This window comes from Limulus polyphemus, unplaced genomic scaffold, assembly GCF_000517525.1.
Source record: "Limulus polyphemus unplaced genomic scaffold, Limulus_polyphemus-2.1.2 Scaffold1925, whole genome shotgun sequence".
Classification (NCBI taxonomy): domain Eukaryota; kingdom Metazoa; phylum Arthropoda; class Merostomata; order Xiphosura; family Limulidae; genus Limulus; species Limulus polyphemus.
Genome location: NW_013667535.1, coordinates 111,128 through 118,983, shown reverse-complemented (window position 1 = coordinate 118,983; position 7,856 = coordinate 111,128). Strand labels below are relative to the sequence as shown.

Here is a 7,856-nt window from a genome sequence, read left to right as displayed (position 1 = left end):
TTCCTCGTCATCGAATTTGAACCCCTACTAAAAAATATCCTGGCGACGCCCATGCTGCTGGCTTTTTTCCCTTTGGCTGGTAATTCAAAATTACGGACTGCTATACTTGAACTCTAGAGTGGCCGTTTAACCAACTTACGCATAAGGTGCTGTCCAGATTGAGCATTCCAATGCAGATTTCCTTCACGTACATATAGGGACGTCATTTCGAGTCGCCAGGAGTCACATCTACGACTCCTGAGCTGTGACTGCCTGTGGTAGCTGGTAGAGGCAGATTAACCATAACGCAGAACAACTACATACAACTGCCTTGATCAGACGCTTTGTACTTTGGCTAACAAATTCCATACATCTACCATCGACACACCCCTAACTTCACTAGTTTTTTATTAACTTTTCAGCCGTTAGATCTTCGTGCTTATGCTTGATATGGGCCAGTATTTACTGGTATAAGAAGATAAACGAAACTTTATGACCATTGTATTGACTGACAGAGTAGGCATAATTTAAAAATTGAGCCCCATTTTGTATAAGCGTTGAACTTTAGTAAATAGCAATTAAAATATTCTAAGTTTAGGATAAAGCACAATTACAATAAAAGCAGAACAGAAGATGACAAGAACAGCTTTTTATTAACTGTCGGGTTTCTAGTGCAATCAGTATGCATGTGTTTGTTAGTAATATTTTTGTTTATCTAAATATTGTAAGTTTAATATAGTTGAAGTACGTCGATGGAAAGTTTACTAAAAATAACTTTTATTTACTTTTGATATAGCATTAAATATTTTTATGAAAAGTTCCCTCGAAGTAGGTCGTATAATAATATAATAGACTATGATTGACCAATTATTTTGTTAGTTTTGGTTTCAGTGACAAAAGCATTAATTATGGTTTCGCATTAAGCATTCATTGGTTTTATGATGTTCTTATATATATATTAATATATGTATAATTCTATACAATATTGTATAAGCAGTACATCTGTTTAACGTACAGATGCGTTTAAAGAGTAATTTTACAACTATCCATAGAAAGAAAACAAACAATCAGCAAGTTGATGCTAATTTATATTTTTGAACTACGAGAACAACTTAAAGTTTCTGTTATCTTCTAAGCTGCAGTTTGTTGATAAGCGGTCGACGTACTTTGGTCATCATGTTGGTATTTATTTGTTTGTAGTTAAGCAAAAAGTTACACAATGGGCTATCTATGCCGTGTCCACCACTGTTATCGAAACGTGGTTCCTAGCATTATAAGTCCGCAGACATGCCGCTGTGCCACTGGGGAAAGGGGGAGACATGAATACGATGCTCTGCCTAACCGTTTAGTTTCAGGTAAATAGACAGGTAGAGAGACAGACACATAAATAGACACACAAACAGATAGATAAACAAACACAGGCAGAAAAATAGATGTTTGTTGTTTGAGTGAACAATCACGTTTTACTACCAGTTGTTACAGAAACAATTTACAATAAAAGCCTCATGTAATTCGCATAAACGAATCCCATTTTAAAACATAAAATCTTGCTTTCGTTGTTAAGTATATTTTACTTCATTCACCAAAAAAAAAAGAAAAAAGAAAACGAATGAATAAAACTGACTGCAGCTCAAAAGGTCGATTAAGAGCAAATATTTAGCACCAGAGTGGTGATACAGCATATCTGGTGACGTCATACATAATTAGATTATTGACACGATTATCTGTTTCATAGAAAAAGCGAGTTAAGGCTTTTAAGGAAAATATAAATAACAGTGTAAATGACTAAACCCAACTTTTTAGTCCTAAAATCTGAAATACTAGTAATAATAAAATACTTACTGATACATTGATAATCTATACCGAGTTGAACGTCGAACAATCATCAAGTCAATTTTGTTAAGGAAAACGTTGTGAACAAATTAAGAAACTCTGTTGATATTTCCAGTGCACAGGAAGAGAAGTCATAAACATTTAGCTATATATATATATAACTTTAAAATATATCAGTATATGTTTCCAATTAAGGAAATCTTGAATAAATCGATTTTAATGGCCATTATTGGTTTGGAAACATCTCGGTGTAGAGGTCCTAAACCATTTATCGTTTTTAATATACCTATGATTAAGAAAGAAGAAAAAACATTGTTCCGCACTGCCCACATCAAGATTAATCGGTATGTATGCATAGCTATCTCTGTGTCCTGTACGTCTATCCTAAGATTCTGTTCTGCAGTTGGATTACTGTATCAAGTCATTACGTTTTGTACGAAGCAAAAGGTTTTGCTCGTAAGCTATTAAGTTTATTGTTTTCTTAACGTCAAATCATGACACACAAAGCTGTGAACGACAACTAACTGGCATCGTAGTTTGGAGTATCTACAACGTCACAATGGCTTAGGTATGTAAAAATCAGATTCTCTCAATGTTTGTGTCCATCTTAGTAGTATGTTTGTCAATCTCATAACTTAATTTCAGTACATAAGTTAATACTATGTATGAGAATCTATCTGGATGGTACCGTTTTCTCTCCAAGGTGTTTCTTATTTGATTCAGTGTGTTTGGTGGGTAAAATATACGATATTCTTTCCTATTCAATCCCATGTGTTTGGTTATGACAAGTAATCTTTTCTTGAAACTGATCTGAAATGTGTTTTTGGGTTGAAATTCGGAGAAGCAGCTGGTCAATCCGTTCTTTAATAGTTTCCTGTCCAAAGCAGGCAATGAATATACGCCCACGATGGAGACAAGCATTGTTGGTCGTCAACATGAAATCAAATCCAATGACAAACGTGAAAGGCCTAACAGTGGTTGCCAGAGCATCACTTCTAATAAAATCCATCTATAGCAGCAGATTCGACATCAGCGAGTTACTACTGAAGCTGTCATACTCTCGACATCAGCCAGTTACTACTGAAGCTGTCATACTCAGCTACCGCGCAGTCTGTGCAATGTGTGTGGTCAAATGGTAAAGATGGCGTTTTGAATATTAACTGACATAATTGACATCAGTTTAAGATTATCGTTTGCGATGCATATGTAGACTACAGCGGTTAATTTACACTATAACTAAGCAGAATACATAATATAAAATGAAAATATATTTATATAATGGCTGATTTAAGGCTAACTATATTGAAAAAAAGTGATAAGCTACATAATTAAAAATCTTTAATAATTCAATAGTGCTACTTATTGTTTTTCAAGGACAGACTACTTTTTTGTTGAACATGCAGAAATCATATTGAAAATGAATGTATGACTAAAATCCATATTGATGCTCATTCTACATACAAATGTCAACTGTAAAGTATAATGGTAAAATAAGTGTTGTACTTAGCCAAAAGAAAATATCATTAGTTCGGTTTTTACGATAATTAGAAGAAACCTAGTATTATGTAAAGAAAACGAAATTTTAAAACGTATTTGGTTCTGCACACTCTTTGAACTATAAAGTATAAGGTATTGGCAAATTACTATTTTATGACTAATAACTACAATTCGAAATTGAAAGAAAAAGATGAAACTATGAATTTATCTGTGTACTTACAGCTTGATGCCTGATATCTTCCGTAAAGAACAATAAAGAGATATTGCACGTGCCTGAGTAGTGTATCAGTCAAGATGAAGTAGGCACAAGATTGTGACATTCATTTATCATATAATAGTATTAGTTTCCTGACAATACCAAGTAAAGTTATCAGAAATTTGTCACTTGTAACAGAAATTATTCTCGGCACATTTTAGATAGGAAATTTTGTTTCAAGTTCCATTTATATTTAGTATAAATTTACCTAAATATTAAAGATCTTCTACGTTCGCAAACACTTTACTACGAACCAAATATGTCGTAGCTAAGCAACAGCGGAGTAATATGGCATATTTTAGGTGAACAGCCGAAGCAAATTGCGTCAGGCGAAGCAATCAATAGCTGACGATTACGTCTGCTGAGTGCTCAGACATTACTTGGCAATTAAAATGTAAGTAAGGGAAGGGAAAAGTGGTGTTCTATTAACCAGAGTTGAAATAAAGAATATGATTAATAAGAATTCTAAAAATCAAAATGTCATGTTTTTAATTAACCAAATACACATGTCAACACTGCCTGCTTGTATTAGGAACCATCTTAATCATGTAACTTTTTTATGCCATTCTGTCTTTAAAAAAAACGTAGATAGATAGTAAATTTCTATATTTAACCTAAATTTGACAAATGTTTAAAAAAAACTGAAGAAGAGAGAGAAAAAAGAACTGATTTTCGGTGGTTATTGAATTACCTCAAAAATTCAGATTGATCCATTGTGAGAGGTATTTGTGTAAATGAAATTACCAAGCCTTGAAATAGTTTACTCGACATTATCTTTTAATCTTTTGCTTCCAAAGTAAGCAGTAATATGAAATACACTAAAGATTTTGGTAACAAATCATCAAAGAGTGTAGGACAAAACCTTGGTTTAGTTTCTTCTGATATTGTAGATTTTTACCACAGTATTCAGTATAACTATAGTATAGGTGCAAATCTCAGTTTATTATTCACATAATTATATTGACTGTATTATGTATTTGATAAGGAAGTCATGCTAAAAGAATTATTTCTTATGTTATCAAACTGTTCTTTTTTCTTAGTCTGAATTTGCTAAAGTCGTCCCTAATTATGCGACATTTAGTTTTTTCTTATATGTAAAAACAAATGTTTGATATGGTACCCAGATTTTTTTAAAACACCTACGGGACAAATGAGGTACTTAAATTTACTTTTATATCGATACAGTGAAAGTTATTTACCTTTTTAGATGCTCCTACGACCAGACAAAAAAGACAATAAACTATATTTTTTTTTTTTTTTTTAAAACTGCTCACTGGCATAAGCAGATTATTTTTATAAACACCTTAATCATGTATAGTTAGAATTTTTGTTGTCTTGAAAGTTGGACAAATATTGTAGCTATTGGTGTTTGAATCGAAAGTTACCAAAGATTTTTCAAAAAATGATTAACTTTTTTTTTTCGGATAATGGTATAATTAACAAGAATTTACTATAGTTCAACGTAAGCGATAGGCTTGTTATTCGTTTTCTATAGATCCATTCTCCGAGCTCTACTCTTCTTGTTGACTTTTTTAACAATAAATAGATCAGGTTATCGAAAAGATAGTTTGTTTTGTTTTCTAAATGCAGATCGTTATATATTAATAAGTAAAAAAAAATCCAAAGTAACTTGACGTAAGTGCAGTTTTTCTTGTAAAAAAATTATTAAATATGTAACAATGAAATATTTTCGGACCTACAAGGAAGAAAGTTTTGAATCTGAAAGATTTTTATAGCTGTTATGAAATTCTGTCTTAAAAACACGGTTGGTAAACGCTAAAAAGTTATATTTAAGCCTAGTAAACGAATGTGTTTATAAAAAGAAGGATATTAAGGTCTGTATCATTAAATATATTTATATACATGCACATGTGGAAACTTACAAGACCAAGAACAATACTTTGAGTCGTTTCCAAACTTATCATTCGTAGGTTAAAAATTGTATTTTGAATTCAGACATGTTGATCAATTTTCTCCCAGTCTATAACTCCTACTTCCACTTTCTGCCCCTCAGCGGCTCAGCGACTGACCGTCGGGGCAACTTCAGCTCCGGAAAAGCTTTTTTTTAAACTTGGGTACATAGGACACTTGAAGCCCCCTCTAATAAAACATCCCAGGAATAGGATCTGGTCCTTAGATGACTATTCCGGCTCCAGTTTTACTGGAGTTAGGGTTGACAGTGTCATCCTGGATTTGAGCTGCCTTCAAACTTTATCAGCTAGTGTGGCAGAGAGTGATGGTTTCTCCACTGCGCAAAGTATGTCCAACAAAGGCTTAATCTTTGGTGGAGGGTTTGCAGCAGACGGGGGCTGCCCAGCCCTGAGGGACTTCGGAGCTAACCCGATGAGTGACACGATAAGATCCTTTACATCAGATGTTGCAAATGTAAATGCTGTAACTACTCGATTACAACATTCTCTATTCTAGAATTATTTTTAGAGACAGAATGTGAAAAATGGTTACTTAGGTCAAATGACATTTCGATAAATCTACATATATATCACTTTTAGAGCATGCGTTTAACATACATGGATGTCATTGTCCCATAGACTTAATTGGATCTCCATTTCACTAATAAGAAAACATTTAGAAAACTGTTTGATTGCAAAATATTTCAATCCGCATGGTTGAAAATATTCCATCATATCCAAATGGAACAGTAGAACAGGTGAGTGATTATCAATGGCAATGTGCCACATAAAATCACTCGATAAAGTATAAAGTAAATGTCACAATGCCCTTTTAGCTGAGTTTTCGAACACCTAGCCATCATTCTCAGTTGTGCAAGTAGATGATGATCTAGATATTTTACATCTATTTTGTACCAATCATTCTAAACTGTGTATATAGAGTAGCTATCATCTGATATCCTGTAGATATTTCATGAAGTGAAGCTCTGCTAAATAGCTCAGGAAGTAAGGGATGCAAAGTCCTTTCGACCCAGTTAATCTCATGATCAACAAACTATTCTAACTGCTGATAATTGAGTGATGATCACATAATGTAGAGCCTACATTATATCACAATACCACCCAATAGCTCAGAAAGCAAGGGTTGCAATGCCCTTTCAGCTAAACTTTTGAACTCTTGGCTAGAATCTTCAGTTGTGCAAACTATTGATGTCGTAGGCATTACATCTACTGGCATAATCCACCTTAACTGCTGATAATCGTTGTTAATCTCAACTGTATTAATCAGTGGTAGCTTGGCTAACTGTCAGAGCTGGTTCTCGTCTTGAGATCCAGTGCTTCCTCACCTGAAGCATTGTTAACAGCCAGATAAACACTTTCACCTCTATCCTCCTCATTGGTTGAGTCGAGGTGACATGAGGCAGCATTCTCATCCTTCTCTGAGTAGTCAGTCTTGTCCTCTGGCTCCAGGTCAAGCTAGTGCATAAGAAGTCTCTCACTAATGTCTGGACATAGCTTATCGACGTGTTCTATGTGCTTTTGCACATCTCTCACTCATTATAACCAATGAACTTATCAGTCAGAGTACAAGATAAAGACCTGTTGAGCCAAGCTGATCTTTTTCCATGCCATTGGCACGTATGAAAGCCACACCCCGTTTGCATGATAGTGTAATATGCAAGCATAGCGTATGTTTTCTACCTCCTTTTATCAATATAGGCATTTAAAAAAATCGTTTGGTTCGTTTCTATGTAGTTTTGACATAAATGAATGGTCCAGAAAACTATTTAAGTTACCATGTTTTAGTAACCTTTGTGTCTTTGTTCTATATAGCAAATAATACCTAAGTTGCCTGAGAGGATGTTGTGATACATCCATGTTGAAAGGGCTTTGCTGGCTCAGTGGAAGATGTCTGTATGTCACAGCCAACAAATGCTGTGGGAGACTGATCAGACACGTGATGACGTCCATACAAAAGAAAGCATACGAGTTTTCTTGTATGATCAAAGCATCTATTCTTTTTCAGTTATACTTGGCTTTAATTGGGATTAGTTCAGCAGAGATTCTTCTTGAGGGATGGAAAGCTTATTATTTATTTAGTGACCTGATATAGGTGATTGTCCACTTGTCTACACAGGTACACATACTGTTTTTATCATGTTTAAATAAAGCATGTTTTCATTATCCATCAAATATGTCTAATCTCTTTATTTCTCACAAAACTTCAATTCGCTCACGTTTTCAGATTTAGATTATTCTGCAAATTTTTTGTTAGACCCTCTCGTTACTAAGCAGTTCTATCTGGTAATTGCATGAAAATCAATTTATCTGAGAATACCACACTGGTACTTTCATTTCTTAACTACCTTATCATAGCACCT

The 7,856-nt window shown here is 34.0% G+C and overlaps 1 protein-coding gene across 6 annotated transcripts in view; it reads right to left on the bottom strand.

Annotated features, from left to right (window-relative positions):
• Positions 1–3,850, bottom strand: part of LOC111087249 — a 16,035-nt gene extending 12,185 nt beyond the window's left edge. For 3 of the 6 annotated variants that reach the window (XM_022393268.1, XM_022393269.1, XM_022393270.1), the window contains exon 1: positions 3,530–3,850. The gene's annotated coding sequence lies outside the window, so the exon portion shown is untranslated. Of the gene's footprint in view, positions 1–139; positions 226–3,529 lie in introns of those variants that run through there. The other 3 variants (XM_022393265.1, XM_022393266.1, XM_022393267.1) reach the window with 2 other exon arrangements.
• Between the last annotated feature and the right edge of the window lie 4,006 nt (positions 3,851–7,856).